The sequence below is a fragment of the Peromyscus californicus genome, unplaced genomic scaffold, assembly GCF_007827085.1.
Source record: "Peromyscus californicus insignis strain IS unplaced genomic scaffold, ASM782708v3 Scaffold_11__1_contigs__length_118956290, whole genome shotgun sequence".
In the NCBI taxonomy this organism is placed as follows: Eukaryota; Metazoa; Chordata; class Mammalia; order Rodentia; family Cricetidae; genus Peromyscus; species Peromyscus californicus.
In genome coordinates, this window is record NW_026294402.1 from 18,255,547 (window position 1) to 18,279,088 (window position 23,542).

Here is a 23,542-nt window from a genome sequence, read left to right on the forward strand (position 1 = left end):
AGTCTTTGCTATATAATTGAAAAAACATGTGTTCTGGTGTGGTCAGACCGAAGGAAAGTTCCACTCCGAAACAGTTCATCTGTTTAGCATGCTTCAGGACTTTATTTGTTAAACCCATAATTCCATTACAATGATTGAGTTTTATAATGAGAAGCAGTTGTCCATGGACCTAAACTTTAGCAGAAATGAACAATTAGAGATCTCCTCCAAGTGATGCATATGAGCTGTAGAAACAGGACAGAGAAACAAGCCCTGTGGAAAGCTGCAGCAATCCCACAGCCTCAGGTGGGGTCTGGGCACTGATGGGTTAGGAGTCTGAAGTGGCAGTGTATTTTTGTTTATTTTGTCTTAAAATGTATCTTTGTAATTTTACAGAGTTCAAGGATTTAGCAAAATAATGCCAGTTCTGGGATTAAAGGCGTGTGCCACCACCTCCAGCTCATAATCTTGTGTTATGCAGTGGGGGCCCTTTACATTATAAACCGTTTGCTCTTTCTGTATAGGAGGGTTTAGAAAGAAGAAAGGGAGAGGAGAAATGATGTAATTATATTATAATCTCAAAACATAATTAAAAAATTATTTTTTGTTAAAGATGTCTTTTAATAAAGACTATTAACTTTGAAAGTTCTGTTTGTTTCTAAGGGTTAAGAAAACCACTTTTTTTGTTTGTTTTTAGAAAACCACTTTTAAAATGACACTTTAGTAACAGATGGCTCAACGGTTAAGAGCACTGATTGCTCTTGCAGAGGACTCAGGTTCTGTTCCCAGTACCCCCACGATGGGTACCAACCCAGCATTCAGTGTTGATGGTTCTAGTGGATCTGATGCTGTTCTGTGGGCATCAGGCATACATAAGGTGTACATACACGCGTGATGACATCACCTTGTACACGTAAAGTCCTTGACAACTTAGGTGTCTGAGGCTGTGCCAGATGGCTTTTGTGGTTTTGTTTAATAATAATAATTTACAATTTATTACTGTGTGTGTGTGTAGTGCCATGATGTATGTGTATGTGTGGGCGTGTGTGCCACGGCACATGTGTGGAGGCTAGAGCACATGAAACTCTAGGGAGTTGGTTCTCTCCTCTACCTTTAGTGGGTTTTGAGGATTGCCAGCTTGTGTGGCAAATGCCTTTATGTGCTGAGCCATCTTGCTGGCATCCTGTTATGTTATTTTTTTTTTTTGTTCTAGATTGAAATAAACTCTTGCATTCTAAATCCATGTCTTGAAATTTGAAGATTGCTTCTGTTAACAAAGCTCACCAAAACCTAAGAGGACTAGTTTGAGGATTGTCTCATGAACATAATAGTCAGCTCTTGTGCGTTTAGTTAGGTAGGAGATCTGACTTACCCAGTTGTCATCCACAATCCCAAGAGGAAATGCAGTCATTGTTTGCCAGCCCTGCCAGCAGCCCTAAGAGCAAGTGAAGTCCTTGTACTTACCTGGTGTCTCACAGTCTTAAAGTATTTCCACATGCTTAGCTCTTCTTGATTGTTACTGTAATGCTGTAATAAAGCCAGAGAGAAGTAACGACTTCATTTTACAGTTTTAAAACTTACACATGAGAGCAATTAGGTGGCTTATGTTGGTCCCAAAGATGAGCTGTCTAACACAGTCCCTGAGAGTGTCCAAATTGCATCAATTCCCAGGGCAAGATGGATGTAAATATTTATAAGTGATCACAGAATTCTGTTATTGCTTTAATTACATTGATGATACATTTTCTATTGGTAAATAATTTTCATGTATTCTATTTAAACTTTATTAACTGAACACACATGTGCACCCAATTCACACCCGACTACTAGAACCCTTGTCAAGATCCCCATCTCATCTGTAAATTGGGTTTACTTGCCCTTTAGGTAAATGCACTATATGCATAGGTTATTAGATGTCTGACTTATTGCACTCATTTTTTAAAAATGTTTTTTGCATGTTGCTTCATGTAATTATAGATTTTTATTCCATTTGCCATATAGAATTCTACCACTTGACTATCTTACAATATTTTTGTTCATTTTACTGACCTTAGATATTTTTGGATAGTTCCTATTAGGCTATTACAAATAAAATCATTATGAACATTCATATTAGAAAAAAGAAACTTGTTTAAACAACAAACTTACTGAGACATTGTACTGGGGAGCCTTGAGCACAGGGCTGCCTGTGTAGAGGCTTGGGTCCTTTCCAAAGGTGATGCTTTTGAACGTACAAAGACGTGAAGACTCAGATGAAGCTTTCAGGACAGGGTGGGATCTCCAGAACTGGTAGACCAGCAAGTAGTCTGTGCATTGGTTTTTTTTAGGGCCCCTGGGGTCTTCCCTCTTTCCCTCTCTCATTACTTCATCTCCTTGGCCCAGAAGGTCTTTGGGCTGGGGCAATAGCAAAGGCGAGTAAGGGTACCCCAGCTGCAAGGTGGGGGTATGTACTGGCTGGTTTTGTGCCAACTTGACACAAGCTAGAGTCATCAGAGGAGGGAGCCTCAGTTGAGGAAATGCCTCCATGAGACCCAGCTGTGAGGCATTTTCTCAATTAGTGATCAGTCGGGGAGGGCCCAGCCCACGGTGGGGGGTGCCATCCCTGGGCTGCTGGGCCTGGGTTCTATAAGCAGGCTAGCAAGCCATGGGAAGCAAGTCAGTAAGCAGCACCCCTCCACAGAGTCTGCATCAGCTCCTGCCTCCAGGTCCAGGCCTGCTTGAGTTCCTGTCCTGACTTCCTTTGATGATGAACAGTGCTGTGGAAGTGTAAGCTAAATAAACCCTTTCCTCCCCAACTTGCTTTTTGGTCATGGTGTTTCGTCGCAGCATAGAAACCCAACTAAGACAGGCATTTTCTCTCTATAGTCCAGCTGTTTGTGGGAAGGCTCCTCTTTCCCTCCGACCTCTTCCTTGACTCCTCATTCCCTGCTAACTCCTCACAGCATCATTAAAAATTAAAACTTTTGTGCATTTAAACTGTACAACTTGATGACTTGATTTATACATACATTACAAAGCTGTTGTCACAACCAAGCTAATTACATTTCCACAGCCTCACAGTCCATCTTTCCTTTCTTCCCCCTCTTTCTTCTTCCTCAGCCTTCTCTCTGTCATATGTATGTAGACGTATATGCACATGTGTGTATGTGCATACATGTATAAAGATGAAATACTTTTTGTCTCTTTTAAGTCCAGCTTTGTATTCTGATTCTCATCTTTAGAATGAGAGTAACATGTACTTTTTGGGTTATGAGAACTCAAGGATACAGTTCCTGTTACACAAATGCTTAATTTCCAGACATTAAGTTCTAATGTGCCCATATTGTATGTGGGCAATTTTCTGATCATTCTCATCCGCAGACAGGGAGGGAGGAAAGGAAGGCAGTCAGGACTGCCACATCCAATTGCTCCTTTTTCTTTCTTTAAGGCAGCATTCAGCTCTGGTTTGATGTAGGGGACAAAGGCTTGGCTTTCTCTTCAGCAGAAGAGGGTGGCAAACTTCTATTAAAATCAAAACCCTCTTCCCTAGGGAACTTATATTACTTTTGAGCAATGAGAATTTTGAACTTGAGAGTGGTTTCTTTTCTTACAAGCTTATAGTGCATTTGAGCTTCATGATTTAAAAAAAAAAATCTGTTGACTGCCTTATGCGTGTCAAAAAAGCGAAACCTTATTTTATTAGCTTTATGGCATTTTCTTTTTTCTTTTCTTTTTTTTTTTTTTTCAAGACAGGGTTTCTCTGTGTAGTTTTGAGCCTTTCCTGGAACTCACTCTGTAGCCCAGGCTGGCCTCGGACTCACAGAGATCCAGCTGCTTCTGCTCCTGAGTGCTGGGATTAAAGGTGTGCACCACCACTGCCCAGCTGGCATTCTTTTTCATAATGCTTGTTTTGTAAAAGTGCATAAAATGTAGCAGCTTCTGCTTCGAGGACATTACTTGAAGTTCTCCGATTTACTGATAACGCTTTTGTCTTTGATAAAGTTGACACACAGGACTGAAGATGGAAGTATCGTGCACTGGTATATAGAAAGGAGCAGGTTGTATGTGCACACAACAGGAAGTGAAGGGAGAGGAGAGCTGACAGCCGGGCAAGTCACACTTGTGACTTACCTGAAATGTTGGCCGTTTTCTCCAAGGGCATACCAGCACAATCACATATATGTAAAATTATGTAAATAATCTTTTAATTTTTTTTACTTTAATTTTTTTTTTACTAGGAACTGGCTTGAAATAGATTTATTCATGACCTATAGATATATAGTCCCTGTATAAGGAAACTGCCTTAAGAAGTATTTTTCATTACTGTAGTACTATGTGTTTCAGAATTCTCAAATTCAGTTAAACGAATAAAAAGTAGTAAAAACAGTGGACATTTAAATTTTATGACTAACTGGTTTTTTAATTCAGAGTATTGTATGCTCATTTATACAAATACCTGTTTTTAAAAACAAATGAATTACAATGTTTGTTTCTAGATTTTTAATATTGAAATATGACTGTCATCCCATACCATTAAATGTAAATCTACCCTGTCTTTAAAAATACTTTATTTATTGCATCTGCGATGTTATTTATTCATTCATTACTTTTTTTGGGGGAGGGTAGGATCTCATTCTATATAGCTTAGGGTAGTTTTGAACTTGTGAATTTCCTACTTAGATTGCTAAGAACTAGGATGACAGGTGTATGATAAGATGCCCAGCTAAAATCTATTCTTGTAGCAATTTTGAGATATCAACACATTATTATTAGCTATGGTTTCTATGCAGTACTAATCCTTTTTTCCAGTCTAATTTAAACTGTATACTGTTTTATATCACTTGACTGCATAAGATGCTTGTGCACACATACATCATAATTTATCAGGTTTTATATTAATACTTCTTTAGCTTTTTAGGTCTCACTATGTAGCTTTAGTGGTCCTCACACTTGTGGCAGTCTCCTGCATCAGCTTTCTGTTGCTGTGATAAACACCATGGCCTGACCAAGGCAACTGACAGAAGGAAGTTTATCAGGGCTTACAGTTTGAGAGGATGAGTCCATGTCCATCATAGCAGGGTCCATGGCAGCAAGCAGGCAGACATGCCAGCTGTAGCTGAGAGCTCACGTCTGATCCACAAGTAGGAGGCAGAGAGAGTGCTAATTGGGAACGGCATGGGTGTTTGAAACCTCAAAACTCACCTTCTCCAACAGGGTCATACCACTTAATCCTTCCTAAACAGTTCCACCTACTGGGGACCAAGCATTCAAATATGGGCATATGGGGGCCATTCTCATTCAAACCACCACAAAAGTTCATAAGAGAGAACCTACTACTATAACATGTTAAATGGACATGTTATAAAACTGACTCTTAGTGACTTCTCATCCTACCTAGAGATCATCATCACTTGACCTTCATTAGAGAAGCTTCATTGTGGATGCAGTAGATAGGAATTAACACAGAGGTCCAGAGCTGGCTAAGGTACAGAGAATAAGGGTCTGCAGAGTGCTGAGCCCTAAATGAGACATCAGTATCACATCCCTCCTTCCAAGGCTCAGCAATCATCATGGAAGAAGGGCCACAAAGAGTGTAAGAGCCAGAGGTGGTGAGCAACTCCTAGGAAGCAGTGTTTTCTGGACACAGCAGGGCAGTTGCACATATGAACTCTCAGTACTTAGGACAGCATGCAAAAGGTCATTTCGAGCACAGAGCCAGGCCAGAGCCCAGCACGGGAGGGGAGGTGGGCGCTGAGCTCCATGCCTAGCCTGGGGAAGCTGCTGGAAGAGGGAGAGTCAATTCTCTCCGAGTCTTTCCCTTTGTAAGTTGACTGCGCTCCAAGAAGGCCACATTTCCAAAAGTAGTTGTGCATCATAGGTTAGTTTTGATGGAGAAAAAAGGGACACAAAGTTAGAAGGGTAGGGTAGGGAGGGGTGGATCTGGGAAGAATTGGGGGAGGGGATGAATATAATCAACATTATATAAATATTTCAAAGAAATAATAAACTATTTTTTAAAAATAGTGTATTGAATTCTGCACTCTCAAGATTAGAACCTTGTTCCACATTGTTTTAAAATGATCCATTATTTTAGTGAATGAGATTTTCGATTCTTATTTTTTCCATATGGAAACTCATTATGCCTTACTATTTAATAACATTTTATATCGTTCAGGAAAATCTTACTTTTTCCTTGTGTGACTTTCTGTTGTTGTTGAGAACTTTGTACATGCATATAATGTGTTTGACCAAGCACCCTGCTTCTTCCTCTCCAGTTCCTACTCTGTTGTTGTTGAGAACTTTGTACATGCATATAACGTGTTTGATCAAGCACCCTGCTTCTTCCTCTCCAGTTCCTCCTCTGTCCTCTCTAGCACAGTTTCCTCCCAAGTTGATTTTTGTTTTAAATCCTGAGTCCACTCAGTGCCGCCATTGAGTCCATGGGTATAGGACCGTCTACTGGAGCATGGGTAGCTTCTCAGGGGCCACATTCTTGAAGAAAACTCTTCCCCAGCATCCATCAGTTGCCAGTGGCTGCTCAGCTAGGCCCAGGGCCTTTCCAAGCTGGGTTTTTGTCTGGCTTGACTGTCTCAGGACTTGTGCATACTGTCACAACTGCTGTGAACTAATATGTGCGGTTTCCCGCTTGTTTCTGGTTCCTTGGAGTTGTCCATCTCTTCTGGCTCCTAGAATTTTTCCACTTTTCTCCCATGATGAACTGTGAGCCTTGGGAGTGGGTTCTGTGACACAGATGTCCTCTTTAGGGCTGATCACTCTGCCGTCTCTCGTTCTCTGTACCCTGGCCAGTTGTAGTTCTCTGAATACTCCTGAGAGATGATGCACTCATCTATGAGTATAATGATAAATCAGTTTACTTATTTATTCATTTTTTTTTAGACAAGATCTCTCCAGTTAGCTGTGGCTGCCCTGGAACTCACTCTGTAGACCAGGCTGGCCTCAAACTCACAGAGATCCATCTGCCTCTGTCTCCTGAGTGCTGGGATTAAAGGCATGCTCTACAGGGCCTGGCAGAGTGAGTTTTCTAGTAGAATAATAATAGTAGGTTCTCCCCTAGGATCTGTGGTCTACCTAGCCATGGGTTCTTGGCTAAGTTAATGGTGCCAAATATGAGTTCTATCCTGTGGAGTGGCCTGAAATCCAAACAGGAACTGCTTGTTACTCCCATTACCTTTGTTCTGCTACTGGGCCATGGGCAATGTCTTGTTGCCCTGGTCATTATTAGAGCTCGCAGGATTCACAGCTGGGGAAGAGTGTAATTACTTTTCTTCCCAGTAGCATCCACAGCACCTTCCAGAACTATGAAAGCTAGCCAGTAGGGATGAAGCTTCCAGGTCTGTACCAGCTTGATTTATTCATATTCTCTGACTCAGGTGTATGGTGTCTTCAGCAATACTGTTTTACCATCAAGTTCTGGCAAGTAACCAAGAGGAACAGAAATAGTCTGTAACATTTTTGAGTATTTGGGACCTCACTGACAAAGACAAAGAGAGATAACCCATCCCTGACACTGAGCTTTTTATTTGATAGCCTATGGTGTCTAGGAGAGATGTTGTCCCCTGTTACAGGGTAACTCTGTTTTGACATTATGTATACATGTGTGTATTGTAGGAAGCTTTTTACAGTAGTAGGCTTCCATATGGCTTTTTCAAAGGTCTTTAGTGTTACTTATCCCTGTGCCCTGCTCCTTTACCCTTTCTCACTGAATCATCCTTGCTCCATTATTCCCCATCCCCCCTTTATATACCACTGTTCTACATTCTTTCATTTAAAAGCTACCCTTAATGCCCATCACTGGTTTCCTGACTTCTGTGGGTACTCCAATTTAAAGACAAACATTTAAAGATTCAAAGCTAGCATCCACATATGAGAGTGCTGTTTGTCTTTCTGGGTTTGGGTTACCTCACTCAGAATTATTATTTACAGCTCCATCTGTTGATCTCTGAATTTCATTTTCTTCTTTTTCTTTTTTTAAAATTTATTTTCTTGTTTTTATATTCTAATCAAAGCTTCCCCTCCCCTCCCCTCCCCCATCCACTCCTCCTCCACTGTTTCCCTTCAGATAAATGTGGGCATCCCATGGATGTCAGCCAGCCATCCTATAGCAAGCTGCAGTGAGACCAGGCACCTCCTTCTCCACCAAGGGATCCAGCAGGAGGAATGGGACCCAAAATCAGGCAACAGAGTCAGAGACATCCCCACTCTCACTGCTAGGAGTCCCACGTGAAGACCAAGTTACACACAACTGTAATATTTATGCAGAGGGCCTAGGTCAGCCCCATGCAGGCTCTCTGGTTGTTGGTTCAGTCTTTGTGAGCCCCTGTGAGGCAGGTTAGTTGGTTCTGTGGGTTTTCTTTGTCCTTGACACCACTGGATCCTATAATTCCCCCCACCTTATTTCACAGGATTCTTTGAGCTCCACCTAATGTTTGGCTGTGGGTCTCTGCATCTGTTTCCATCAGTTGCTGGGTGAAGCCTCTCTGATGACAGTTGGGCTAGGTACCAGTCTATGAGTATAGCAGAATATTGTTAGGAATTCTCATTTCTTTCTTTCTCTCTCTCTCTCTCTCTCTCTCTCTCTCTCTCTCTCTCTCTCTCCCTGTCTGTCTCCCTTTCCCTCCCCCTCTCTCTTTCTTTCATCATTTGTGTTTGGTTCTATCTTAGGTCTCTGGGGTATCCTGTTTTTGGGTCCTGGCCTTAGCAGGGAGCTCCCTCTCATGGTATGGGTGCCAGTTATCAGTTGGTCACTCTCACAATTTCTGCACTACCTTTACCCCAGCACATCTTGTAGTCAGGACAATTCATAGATTGAAGGGTTTGTGGCTAGGTTGGCGTCCCAGACCCTCCACTGGAAGTCTTGCTTGATTACAGGAGATGGCTGGTTCAGGGTCTGTATCCCCCATTGCTACAAGTCTTATTTAGGGTCACCATAATAGATCCCTGGGAGTTTCCATTGCACTAGGTTTCTAGCTCATCCTAGAGATGCCCCTGATTCCAATTGTCTTTCCCAGTACTCTCTCCCTTCATTCTTTCTCCAACCTGATCCCTCCTGTTCCTATTCCCATTCCACTTCCAGGTCCCTTTCCCTATCCACTGGCAATGTCCATTCTATTTCCCCTTCAGGATGAGACTTAAGGAAGCCCCTTTGAGTTCTCCTTGTTACTTAGCTTTTCTGGGTCTATAGGTTTTAGCATTGTTCTCCTTTACTTTATGGCTAATATTCAGTTTTGAGTGAGTACATACCATGTTTGTCTTTCTGGGTCTGGGTTACCTCACCCACTCAGGATGATCTTTTCTAGTTCCATCCATTTGCCACCAAATTTCCTGATATCATAGTTTTTTTTTTTTTTTTTTTTTTTTGGTTTTTTGAGACAGGGTTTCTCTGTGTAGCTTTGCGCCTTTCCTGGAACTCACTTGGTAGTCCAGGCTGGCCTCGAACTCACAGAGATCCGCCTGGCTCTGCCTCCCGAGTGCTGGGATTAAAGGCGTGTGCCACCACCGCCCGGCCTGATATCATAGTTTTTAACAGCTGAGTAATGCTCCACTGTGTAAATGTACCACATTTTTTTAATTCATTCTTTGATTGAGGGACATCTAGTTTGTTTACAGTTTAAGGCTATTAGGAATAAAGCTGCTATGAACATAGTTGTGCAAGTGTCCTTGTGGTATGGTAGAATGTCCTTTGGGTATATTCCCAGGAGTGGTATAGCTGGGTCTTGAGGTAGATTGATTCCCAATTTTCTGAGAAACTGCATATTGATTTACAAAGTGGCTGTACAAGTTTGCACTCCCACCAGCAATGGAGGAGTGTTCCCCTTACTCCACATCCTCTCCCTCATGAGCTGTCACTTGTGTTTTTGATCTTAGCCATTCTGACAAGTGTAAGATGGAATCTTAGAGTCATTTTGGTTTGCATTTCCCTGATGCCTAAGGATGCTGAACAATTCTTTAAGTGTCTCTCAACCATTTGAGATTCCTCTGTTGAGAATTCTCTGTTTAGATCTGTAACCCATTTTTAAATTGGATTAATTAGTTTGTTGATGTCTAGTTCCTTGAGTTCTCTATATTTTTTGGATATCAGTGCTCTGTCAGATGTGGGGTTGGTGAAAATCGTTTCCCATTCTGTGGACTGCCATTTTGTCCTATTGACAGTGTCCTTCAAATGACTCCATTCTTTGACCATGTTCTGATACTGAATGATATTTCTTTGCATAAATATACCATGTTCATTACCCATTCATCAAATGATGGAAATGTCAGCTGTTTCTACTTCCTGGCTATTGTGAATAGAGCAGCACTGAATATGAATGAACAGGTATCTTTGTAGTAGACTATAGAGTCCTTTGGATGTATGTTGAAGAGTGGTATAATGGGATCACATGACACACACACACACACACACACACACACACACACACACACACACACATATATATATATATATATATATATATATATATAATTTGTGTGTGTGTATTTTGAGGGGCCTTCACACTGACTTCCATAATATAATAGTTGTAGCAGTTTGTACTCCTGCTAGTACTGAGTGTTCCCATTTTCCCATATCCATGCAGGCATCTGTTTAAAACATAGTCCACCATATAAAGTACAGAAAGCACATGATCATCTCATTAGATGAAATAGTAATTGGCAAAGTTCAGCATCCATTCATTATGGAAGGAAGTCCTGGAAAGTCTACAGATATGGGGAACATGCCACAATGAAGGCAATATACAGGAAGCTGACAGCCAACATTATCCTAAGTGGAGAAACTCAAAATGTTTCACTAGAATCATCCACAAGGCATTGACGTCCACTCTGCCTCCTCCTGTTCAACATTATACTTGAAGTCTTAGCTAGAGCAGTTAGTCAAGTGAAGGAGAAAAAGAGAATACAAATAGAAAGGAAGCAGTTAAAGTGTTCTTATCTGCAAATGATGTGGTTCTATACATAAAAGATTCTAAAGACTATCAGAAAACTCCAAAGCTGATAAGTATCCAGCAAAACAGCAGGATACAAAGTTAATGCAAAAACATCATAGCCTTCCTATATACAAATAACAGTAAGAAAGAAATCAGGGAAGCAACACCATTCATAAAAGACTCAAAAATTAAAATATCTTGGAATACATCTAACCATGGAAGTAAAAGACTTGCAGAGCAAAAACTTTAAGACACTGAAAAAAGAAATTGAAGATGCCAGAAGACAGACAGACTACTCTTACTCCTAGATTGGCAGGAATAATATTGTGACAATGGCCATCCCACCAAAACAAATCTATAGATTCAATGCAATTTCCATAAAATTACAATGTAATTCTTCATAGAAATTTAAAAAATGTTTAATTTAATATGAAAATTCAAAAATCCAAATTGGCCAAGACAATCCTAAATAATAAAAAACTACAAGAGGTATCATCACCCCAGATTTTAAGATACACTACAGAATTATAGTAATAAAAAAACAGCATGGTACTGGCATAAAAACAAACTTATTAATCAATAAAATAGTGTTGAGGACCCATACATAAGCCCACACTCCTATTTCCACCTGGGCTTTCCTTCCTTCCTCTCTCATTCCCTCCCTCCCTCTCTTCCTCATTCCTTCTTTTTGACAGAGGCCAAAAAATACACACCAGAGAAAAAGACAGTATCCTCAACAAAGGCTACTAGTCAAACTGGAAAACCATATATGTACAAAACTCAACTCCCCATGTCAAGAGAGAGATACATGGATTCCTTGGGTTTGAGAAGAAAGATAAAAACATCAATTCTAAAACCAATAAGCACAAAATTACAATTATAATGAGAAAAGTGATGATAATAAAGATATATCAAGGGGTTTATTGATTAATTTGGTTCTCCTGAGGAAGTGAATTTGTGATCTGTGATCCAGTGTTTAGTTGGAGAGTGCTCGCCTGGCATGTGAGAAATCCTGGGTTATATCTGTAGTGCTGGGGCCAGGAGCAGGCTCTGGGCTTAGGAACATGTCTGCTTTGATATCTATTGTGAGTAGAATTCTTGTTTTATTATTGTCCTTTTAAAAAATTGTTGCTGCCTTTTAAGTCATAGCTGTCCAAATCAGCAACTGCAACTCTGCCACTGCCAGCAGTGGTTAGGCCGAAAGAGCTGGAGCCTGAGGAAATTCTGTTCCCTCAGGCACCGACTCTTTCAAAGCTTTGAAGGGAACTTAACTAAATCTATGTCCCTCTATAGAACTCAAGATCCAAAGATTAAGGTGGAATTCTGCTCCTCAAAGAGGCTGAATAGCAAGTAGCTCACCTCCTCTCTTTGCTTGTGTCCTCTAAAAAACCCTTGTGCTTCTTCTTGCCCCTCCTTAAAAACCCTTCTCCACCTTGCTCCTCCCTACCACTTTCTGTCAGCTAGTTGCTGACTCAGCCTCCTGACCACAGGTGAATTTTATTTAATCAAACACATCTTTGCATCATTAAACAAATGTTCCAGAGCATAAACAAAAGTGACACACCTTAAAATATTATTCTACAACATTTCATTAATGATTAAATATTTATATTTATCTTTATTTTATATCTTAGGGAGTATATGTATGCATGTGCATGTGTGTGAGTGTGCAAAGGCTGGACATACAGTGCTATGTTGACAGTTCTTTTTCGATTCATTGGAGGAAGCAAATTTTTAGATGATCCCATTTCTTTCATTAGATGATTTGTCTTTTCTATGAGCTGTTAGGAGATTCTGTGTACATGTTTGGTGTTTTCTAGTTTCTTATGGGGCATCTAAGAGAAGACTTATTTCTACTTGTCTAACGGGGTTTATTGGGCTTAAAATGGATTTGAAGGTTCTGATGTCCAATAATTCTAGATAATTCTCAGCCATTACTTGTTCTTTTTCTGTTCACTCACTGTCCTCTATTTGAGGTTCTGAGACCTGAACACAAAGGAATTCACTCTGTCATTGCACCACATCCCAGTCACTCTGCCTCAGCTCAGCTGTGTGCATGCATGTGAGGCCATTTTGCCTTGTTGTGAGTTTTAACTTCACTGTATTTTTTCTATTACTGATATGTATTTTACATAATTTAGTTAGATTTACTTTTCTTTTGCCTACAGCATTGATGTTTAGAATGACAAATTCTGTTTGACACAGTGTTTTTCTCTGTAGCCCAGGCTAGCCTTGAGCTGGATGTTATTTTTCCTCAGCCTCTTGAATGCTGAGATCACAAGCTTGTCCACCATGCCTGGCTAGCTTTCCTCTAACACTGCTCTTGGACACATGCTAGCTTTGTTAACTCTGTTCCAGCATTTGTTTTCATAGGTTATGATAAAAATCTGCTTTATTGTTGATAAGAATCTTTTACTGTATACATACATATGTATAGTCATACATAATACATTTGTATATATATTTTTAAGGAGCCAGGAGGAGAGGAGAGCATGGGATCTATTTGGGAAGCAGTGCCTCTCCTGAGCAAGGAAGTCCTGAGATTTTATCTGGGAACTTACATATATTCATAGGAGTGCTTTAAAGGTGGGCACACTCCCGAGCATGCTCAGTTAGAGAGTATGCGCCTCAACACTCAGCTTAAGGTCATAATTTAAGAAGGAAACATGGTGGACACATTTGTGGCTGCTTTGCTCAAGGCCATACATCACATGTTGGGGAGGTTCCAGTCATGGCTAGGCATACATACCTCTGGGTCTGCTCAGGTTGCCCTTGACCATATTTTTAATGCTTGCCTCAATTTCCTTAGGCTTAGAGAATGTCATATTTTTATGTTCTGTCATGTTCAGTATGTGAAGTCTTTGTGATTCTAATTCTGCTATTAAGTTGCTGTCTCTTGCTCATATTTCCTTCAGGTCCTTATATATTGTGATTTTGACTGTGAGGTCACATTTTTCAGAACTTTATCCACGTGAATGATTGGTGTGTTCCTTTAAAGGCTGGAGCTTTCTTTTGTCTGATGCTTGGTGGTATTCCTAACCCAGGACCATTTTATTCTAAACTCACTGGTTTAGATTTTTTTTTTTTGGCTATCTGATAGAATGGTTTAGTCTACAAACTCACATTAAAATCAGCATGAATTTTATGAATTCTTCAGAGGGATTTTTTTCCTTCATCTGGTTCCAAGTTTTGATGTGTGCACTGTATCTTCTTTCCCCTTTGGTTGAGGTAATGCTGTTTTTGAATTCTGTTTATATTAGGGGTCAAGTTCTTAGAGGTCTTAGGTTTTTACTCTGGGGTGACGGGGATGGAGACATTGTAAGGGTCTTTTGGGGTCCCCATATTAGGTCGTTCCTCCTTATTCTCTCCTTTTCTCTATGTCATTTGAGGTCATGAAAACTAAAGCTCATGGATAGATTATCTGGCTTAGGAAAATGTCCCGAGGGCTCTGTGTACCTTTGTGGGTTCCACTTTCACTTAGGTTTTGGCTTCTGAATTTTATTTCCTTTGTTTTTTGGCAGTGTATTGATATACTTTATTTTTTCATTTTTATTTTTTGGTTTTTTGTGATAGGGTTTTTCTATATAACAGTCCTGGCTGTCATGGAACTCACTTTGTAGACCAGGCTGGCCTCGAACTCACTGAGATCTACTACCTCTGCTTCCCAAATGCTGGGATTAAAGGCATGTGCCACCTTATTCTTTAATATTCTTTATAATAATATATTATATCATAATAATTATTATAATATAGTAATATAATATAATATTGATATTCTTTAAAATCCTGCTTTTAACAAATATTTTATTCAACATAGAGAACCGACATTAAGTGATTTTTTCTCTATTTTATAATTTCTTTTCTTTTTTTTTGGTTTTTCGAGACAGGGTTTCTCTGTGTAGTTTTGCGCCTTTCCTGGGACTCACTTGGTAGCCCAGGCTGGCCTCGAACTCACAGAGATCTGCCTAGCTTTGCCTCCCGAGTGCTGGGATTAAAGGTTGCGCCACCACCGCCTGGCCTATTTTATAATTTCTTGATGAGCAACTAGATCAAGCTTTATCTGTCAAAATAACATCAGATTTCAACATAAAATATTAAGTATACAGCATGCAGTTGTGATGGTAGGCCACAATAAATTTGGAATCAACGAGATGTTATTTGGTGCCGACTGTATGGATCCACACAGCTGGTGTGGAGACCGGAAGACAGCTGTGCGCTCCAGCTGTTTAGCTCTGCATGTTCCTTAGACCACAGAGCTTCCCTGGGTTTCAGTTCTCTTCACATGAGAACAAGAGTTGACTTTTCTCCCTTACAGAAGAGCTGCTTGGGTTGGAAGTGCTGGTGATGAGCAGGCCAGTTCTCCTTACATGGCTGCTGTGTTGAGTCTTTAAGTTGTTTCCGGTAATCTCACTGGACTTCCGTGAGACAAGACCATTGCGGACTGCCACTTTGTTCTCCTCAGATACACTTCAATTCTGCTTTATTTATTTACTCTCCTGTTTGTATGATGTCTCTTAGGTACCCCTGGAGCACAGAATGAAACCCAGACAGTGGATTTACTGAGAAAGAGTCATTTGAAATATATACGTGGTCTTACTTAGCTGTACATTTCTCATACAACAGTCTTCTTTTGGAGGCTAGAGGACAACCTTGGGCACCATTTCTTGGTTACTGTCCACCTTGGTTTCTCCCCGTTTGTCACCAGCCCGGAATCTCCAAGTAGACAAGGCTGGCTGACCAGGAGCCCCAGGAAACTCTGTGTCTGCCACCCCAGGACTGGGGTTGCAAGCACAAACTACCATGCCAGGCACTTGGTGTGGGTTCTGGAGATTGAACTCAGACCATTGGGCTTGCGCAGCCAGGCCTTTACATTCTCATTTATCGCCACAGCCCATATTCCAGTGTTTTAAGGCTTCAAATGAAGGGAGTCTTTGATAGGGGATAGTAGAATTCCAGGAAATACAGACATGAGTCTGGAACGTTTTTAACAAGTAAATTTCTGTCTGGATATAGTGTGTGGGGGACTGAAGTTCAAAGGCAGCCTGGCTACATAGTGAGACTGTCTCAAAAGAGACTCCCAAACAACTCAAGTCGGTTGTTGCCTGGTAACCTTGATTCTTAGCGGAACAGCAGAGGGAGCCCTCTCCTTACTCTTTGATTTCCTGAGCCCTGCAGTGGAGTTTCTGGAGCATAGTCACCTAGGCCTGGATAGGCAGTTTTTTCCTTTGTTCCTGGCTTGGTGAATAAAATTTAACGCTAGTTCTTAAGAGTTTTTCTCCGAATGTGATGAGCCATCATCAGCCATCATGGCTGCCTTGATGATCACTGACATCCTGAGAGGCTCTTTGGACAAATTCTGTCCTTTGTTCTGGTGATGTTAGGACATCGTTACTAAGGTGGCTGCTCTGTGACTTGAAGATGATTGTTGTGGCATATCTGTCCTTGTGACCTTTATTAAAAATAGAGCATCTTAACTGCTTTCTTTAATGAGAAACAAGATATGACATATTAAACAGTGGCTTACTGGTCCATTGAACCCTGGGATAGAAATTGACATTTCAGGAAATGTACTCCATGTTGTCATTATGTCCAATTCAACTTGGGTTGCCTTCTCAAAACATAGGTGCTTATATCAATTTGAATCTCCGCTCAGAATTCCCAAACTTTTGTCCACCCCCAACTTTAATTGATTAATCACAGTGAGAACAAAGTGAGTTTAAACCATGATTTTTCTCATTCCTTTGATATGCTAATGATTTTTAAGATCAAGAGAACTGGCAGTATTAAAAAAAGCAAACATTTTGCTTTTAGATTTATTCTTTTATGGGCTAATATTGTGTATGATGAATAGGTTCACAAAATGAAGAAAACAAACAATTTTGTGTGTTTTAATAATTTTGTAAAGTGTTCTCTGGATTTCTCATGATTGTCTATTATCCTGAGTAGTTTATCTGGCTTTGAAACTAGTTGCTTTTTTATTAAACATATACCAACAGTGTCCTACTCAGTCTTTAGGAGTTTATCTTTTTGATGAGGAAGAAGACAGGATCGCTGAATGCATGGCTTCTTTTATGTGGTGGCATCTCTCTTGTCTCATATATTATTTAGAATTATTGAGGGGGATATTTGTGTGTGTGTGTGTGTGTGTGTGTGTGTGTGTGTGTGTGTGAGAGAGAGAGAGAGAGAGAGAGAGAGAGAGAGAGAGAGAGAGAGAGAGAGAGAGAGAGGGAGGGAGAGAGAATATAAATAAGAATATAGTAAGAACATGCACATGCGTATGCTTGGCTGATGCAGTTGCAATCAAGAGACAGTGCATTCTCCATTCCAAGATAGAATTTTGGCACAAAAGTACCTAAAACAAGATTATTTACTTATTATTTGTGTTTTTTTGTGTGTTTTTACAAGTGTAAATGCATGTGTATATGTGTATGAAGCTAGAGGAGGACATTAGATCTCCCCTTTTCTCACTCTCAACTCTTCCTTTGAGGCAGGATCTCTCCTGGAACCTGGCACTCAACAGTTGTCCTTCTGTGCTGTAAATCCTAGAGATTTCAATCCTTCCTGTCTCTGCCCCTTCTCCAGAGCTGGGTTACAGGCATGTGTTGGATGCCCAGCTTCTTGTATGGAATCCATGCTGTTGTCTTCATGATTGCAGGGCAAACACTCATAACTGCCGAGCCACCTCTCCAGCCCCCATAGAATACTTTTTAAAGTGATTTTGTTAGTTATCACTTTAGGAAAATTGCTGTTTTGGGGAAAGTAAACCTAATTTAGGCAGAAAATCATCTTGAACAGCCACTGGTTCATATAGACCCAAGTTCTGGGAGATTTTCCAGAGTTAAAGTCTTAAAAAGAAACAAGAGCACTTTGCTTTGCCAAAGATGGTGAGTTTTAGTGTGTGTGTGTGTGTGTGTGTGTGTGTGTGTGTGTGTGTGTGTGTGTGTGTGTTTCTTCTCCCACTACATTTTCCCTAAAGGAAAATTTTCTCCTCAAATTTATTTTTTCACAGTTTGATCTGTGAGGGACAGAGTTGTGTATCACTGTTTATTGATCATGTGTGTGGAAGTGTGCATTTTATTATATTTAATCCCTGTGCCAGCATCATGTCTACTTCATGCTACTTTCCAGATGAGGAGACTGATAGCACTCTCAGGATTAAAACATGGATGCAGCTGTCCTGATGAGATGTAGCCTTACTCCCAGTTCTGATGAATATACTTCTTCACTAGCGGTGTCTTCCTCCATCCCTGCCTTCCCTCCTGGCACTCTATACCCACATCTTTTTCATAATCCACGTATTCATACATGTTGCTCTATCTGCTTTTACTTCTCTGATTGCCTGCAAGCTCAGCTCACAAGACCCAGTTGCTATCTTTGTTCTGCAGATTTTCTTGATTTTTGTAGACACTAGTCTTGTGCCCATAGCCTTTTAAATTATTTTAACATGTCCTTGTTCTTATATTATTCTAACATTTAATTAAATTTCATATAAACTGAGCCATATCTCTCCAAGTATATACCAGTCAGACAGTATGTTTGTGGCATCTGTTAATGGAGAATGTTATTATAATGTCTATGCTCTACACCCGAGGAAACAATCCTGTTATTTTGTGGATGCAAATGACAATAGAACATTTAGGACTTTTTCAAGTCTAACACTGAATTCTCAATGAATCATCACATGGAATGCTAATCCAATGAATGCTTATGATTTTTTAAAATCATGTGTTATTTCATTTACAATTAAGGGGAAAAGATTGTGTTAAATAAGTTGGTGAAACACAGTAATAGACTCTTTTTGAAACTATTAGAATTTTCATTTAAGATGAGATACATTAAAATGTCAAAAGTCATATTCATAGGAAGAGTTGTTGGTATGTAGACTCTGTTTTTTCTTGAATTTGAGATTAATCTGACAAAGTTATTTTTGAGGCAACACTTGAATAGTCATTGAGAACTGTGTTATTTTCCATGTTACTTAATTAAAAATATTAGCTATTTAGTTAAGCCTGTTCTCTATTTGTGTATTCTTTTGTTTTCTTAGGATTTGAAAACTTATTTATTCCTTTATTTATAACCAAGGTTTTAAACATAGAATCTAAGTATATAATGGACTATGGTTAATTACAAATTACTTTTAGAATGTTCAAACCAAAATATGAAAGAGTAATATCTCAGTTCTTTTTCTATGACTGTGATAAAATGTCATGACCAAAGCAACTTATAAAAGAAAGTGTTAATTTGGGGCTTACTGTTGCAGAGGGTGAAAATCAAAGATGTTGGAGCAAAGGCTTGGTGACAAGAGCAGCTGAGGCCTTACACCTTGATCACAAGTGGAAGTGTGTGTGTGTGTGTGTGTGTGTGTGTGTGTGTGTGTGTGTGTGTGTGTGTGTGTGTGTGTGTTGGGGTGGCAGGGGAGGAACGAATGGACTTGAAATGGTCAGAGTATTTTGAAACCTCAAACCCACCTCCACTGACACACCTCCTCCAACAAGGTCACACTTCCTAATCCTTCCAAAAAAGTTCACCAACTGGGGATGGAGTGTTCAAACATGTGAGTCTATGGGGCTGTTCTCCTTCAAACTGCCACAGTAATGATAGAGTTGAGCTCTGTTTGTCTTCAAGCAGTTACCAATTGTTTGCAGTTCAGTAAAGCCCAAGAGCTGTGCACATCTCCAAGAGATGGAGGTCATTTTATTTGCACCATAGTAGGAGGGAAAAGCATAAAAGAATGTTTAATGGAAAATCTACAACCTAGAGAACGCTTGAAATCCATGTGCTAGCTGCTTTTAAGCAATGTGCTTTGGAATCCTACTCTGAACTTTTTCCTTTTTTCTCTCAGCAGACACATTTCATCATTTTTGACTTAGACTTGCTTAAAGATTAATGAGTTAGTATTTCAGATTTTTTTTGTAACAACAACACAACCTTTTTCCTGTGTAAAAAGAGCGGAAGTCCCACAGACTTCTGGACTCTTCTCTTCCTGTGTATCAGTCTCTTGATGTGTCCTGTCTGTGTTTTTGACTACCTATGCAGATGTTTCTCATGTGTTTTTCCGACTTGGAGAAAGACCAAATACTCTTGACAGTTGCATGCTGAAGAGCGATATATGCTTGGCTGCAGGTCACGTTTGCATTTTTCACTGGTATTTTCACTCAGTGTGCACAAGAAATATGAGCACAGACAGATTCGGAGAACGTGCAGCTTACTGAGTAATGGAGGTTGTCTTTCATGTCCCTCCACTTACTAGAGAGATGCAGGAAATGGTATCCCGGAGTGCCTTCTTCAGGGCCCTTGTTGCCATGGTAGTGAGTGATAGAAAATTCTCTGGGCCCTGCATGGTAGAAAGAATTTCTGGGAATGACCATACAAACACACTCCTACACACCATTTTAGTGACTAGGCTATAATTTATTAAACTGTTCATCTAGTAGTCAGTTCAACATGTAATTGATTACTATTTTATGTATCACATTAGCACTTTGACTGTATATTCTATCATCAGGAAACAAGATACACTGTTTAATTAGTATTCAGTTCATGAAGCCTCCACAGTGGAACAGTTTCCATTCTTCATCCCTATAGGCACAATTTTTTTCTTTGCTTTTAAAAATTAGAAAAAAATATTAACTTGAAAATCCTTTCAAAATGGGCTTATTAGACCTTTTCTCAATTTCTTCTCAGCTCTTACAAATATTTAAAACTATATGATCGCTCTGTTCTATTTGAGATTAATGGGATAATTGTCCAAAGTATGATGAGAACTTCAACTTTCTTAAATAATTTCTAGTTAAAAGTTGTAATTTTGGAGGAATATCATTAGAATGTTATGCTGTATTTCAATCTGTGGCCTTCATTTTTCTGCTGCCTTGGCTGAATCTCGACCCACTGCTCTGTTCATCAGGTCTCACCGCCTCTGCTGCTGCTTCTGAGACACTCACTGCTCTCCCAGACACTGGCTCTTTTTTCACCTTGACCCTTTGTTTCTGCTCATCCTTTCAGGTGCTGATGCATCCTACCTTTATCAGGAGGCCCTTCTGGGAGATCTCCTGTGATGATGCTCAGTCCTTTGCGCATCACTTACATGCTGGGTGCTCATTTCGTGATGTGACTCTCTCTCCACAGAAGTCAGTGTACTTCAGTAGAGACAGGCACTTCTGTCGCTTCCTAATTCTATGACATTAAGTGAATTAATTAAGCTCTGTGAGTTTTAGATTTTAATGTAAAAAGTGGGAGCATTGCCTAAGTTTTAGAGTTGTTGACAACTGCAGCTAACATGCTGCTTAATTCTTTAGCACAAGGCTGGGATTCTAATAGATATGTAATAAATGACAGTATTATTTAATATTGTTATTATTCTGTTAGTTTTATTTCAGGCTTTATAAACAAGCACATTAGAGCTTTTATTATAATGCTCGTCATGTGTCAGGACCCTTCAGCATGGCCCATCACTGTGTTTTTGAAATTGTCCCGGGACCCCATCACTTTCTGTTGGCTCTGCTCTCTAAGACCCAGAATACTCTCGGAGCTTTCACGGACCATTCTTTCTGTTCTCATTATCTGTAAGAAGAGCCTTTGGTATGTGTTCTCAAGTGGTTTCCAAAGCAGTGATTCAAAAGATTTATTTTTTTATTTTCGAGTTATGTTTTGGGTTGATCTCTACATTTTACTAAATATTAGTAGCCAAGATTGTAATAAATAAAGCATTTTTTACATACTTCAGATGATGTGTGTGAGATATGTAGAATAAAATCCTAGCTAATCTGAAGTGCAGATGAGTAAATTATTTTGCTTAGCTTACTCCACCTCAAAAGACATTTCTTAGTGGATCTCTGCAGTGCCAGACATTTTATAGTTCACACAGCTGAGTCACAGGGTTTCTGCTTTTGAGGTTAGAGTTAAAGAGAGATACAAAACAAGATCATTTTAATAGGTAATTTGTTTAAGATGAGGATATGGATGGGCTTCTGAGAGACCACTGACAAAGGATGGTAGAAGGGAAAAGGGAGATTTATGGGAAGACCTGATCTGGTCCAGAGTCAGAGACTCAACTCCACGTTCCCCCATCGTTTATGCAGATTTCTTGCCTGCAGAATTCAGAGGCTAAGCTCCAGATGAGACTGAGACAGTGTCTTCCATCTTAACTTTGCTCTTTGAAAAGCCAAATGGCCTCTGATTTGATGGTCTCCCACGTGTCTTTACTTGCAGCTCGTTTTAGGGATTTCGGTTTCTCTCCTCTACTGTAAACTCTACCTCTCCTTGAGCTATGACTAGGCATTGCTAAGTAATTTACATAAGTCAAGGACTATTTTAAAATTCAGAATGAGGTCCTTCCCCCCAAACCTTAAAATTAAGCATGGTGGGGCAGGGGGGCGGGGGTGGGGCATGGATGACCAAGAAGCAGCTAGCAAATGTTTGCTAAAGCAAAAGAAAGCAAAAGGATTTCACTAGACTAGGCAGGAAAAGTGCAAGGACGAGGAGCTACCATAAGCAAAAGTGGAGCCCCGGGTGTCATCGTGAGGCGTGCAGGAAATTGCAGGCTGTGCAGCATTAGATGCTTCGTATGTGACTTCAAGAGGCTATAAATAAGGTGAAGGGGTTGGGGAGTTTCCACCTCTGGGTCTAATTTTCTTACGAAATTAGTTGTTGTAGAAGGTAGTGAGGTAGGTGTGCTAACTGACGGACTGGGAGACTGCAATCCAACCATAGAGTAGTGACTGGTGTGCTGGCCCCGGACCTAGATTGTGTGCCTCGGACTCAACAGTTTAAGTATTTTCCTCTTTGCTGCTGAAGCTTCAGGAAATGAAACCTTTCTGCTGTGTTCAGGGGAGCCAAAGGTGCTAGCTTTCTCCAGGGCTCAGGTTTTCTTCCTGTTTCCTGTCCTGTCACATTAGGGCAGTGGCTCTGAGGACTTTACATCACACCTGTAGCCAGCAGTTACAGTGGCTGATTTGCAGTGTTTAAAGTTGAATGCCTTGCATCCTGTCATCCACAGATACTTCAGCACCATCTCTCAGTAAGGTCGTCCAACATCAATTATGTGTCTCTAATTACTGTGTCTCTAACAGAGGACTAGAAGTATGCTTTACTTGGGAGAGCTGTGTGTCTGCTGATAACTCATGATTGACATGCTGAAGAAAGAATGATTATAGCATTCTGTCACAAGATCTAGTCTACACTAATCACATAAGCAGAACTATACTATTCAATCTCAGATTAGGGGCTGTGTACTATGTCATGGAAATTGTCATCTTCATCTCAGTGTATTTTAAGAAGTATTAAAACCAAAACTGATATATTAACAGTGGAAGGCATCTCCAAAGCCAATTTGTAGGGTAACCAGGAATAAATCTTTCAGCATTAATGCTTTCACTCTCAATACTGTCTATTACTGTGGTTTATACAAAACTAGTACCTAAAACCAGTCTGTGGATGTGATCTGGTGTATGAGTGTGTGTGTGTGTGTGTGTGTGTGTGTGTGTGTGTGTGTGTGTGTGTGCGCGCGCATGCACGAGTGCATATGCATTTGGTGTGTGTGTTTGTGTTCTAGTGTGTTGTGTGTTGGGGTTTGAATTCAGAGCTTGCTGCATGCTCTGTATGTACTCTACTCCTGATTGGTACCCCTGGCTCCCTGTGTGCAGTTT

The 23,542-nt window shown here is 40.2% G+C and overlaps 1 protein-coding gene across 5 annotated transcripts in view; it reads left to right on the forward strand.

Moving 5' to 3' along the window:
• The window catches only part of Bbs9 (Bardet-Biedl syndrome 9), a 453,439-nt gene that overhangs the window by 87,787 nt on the left and 342,110 nt on the right, over positions 1 to 23,542 (forward strand). The window lies entirely within an intron of this gene.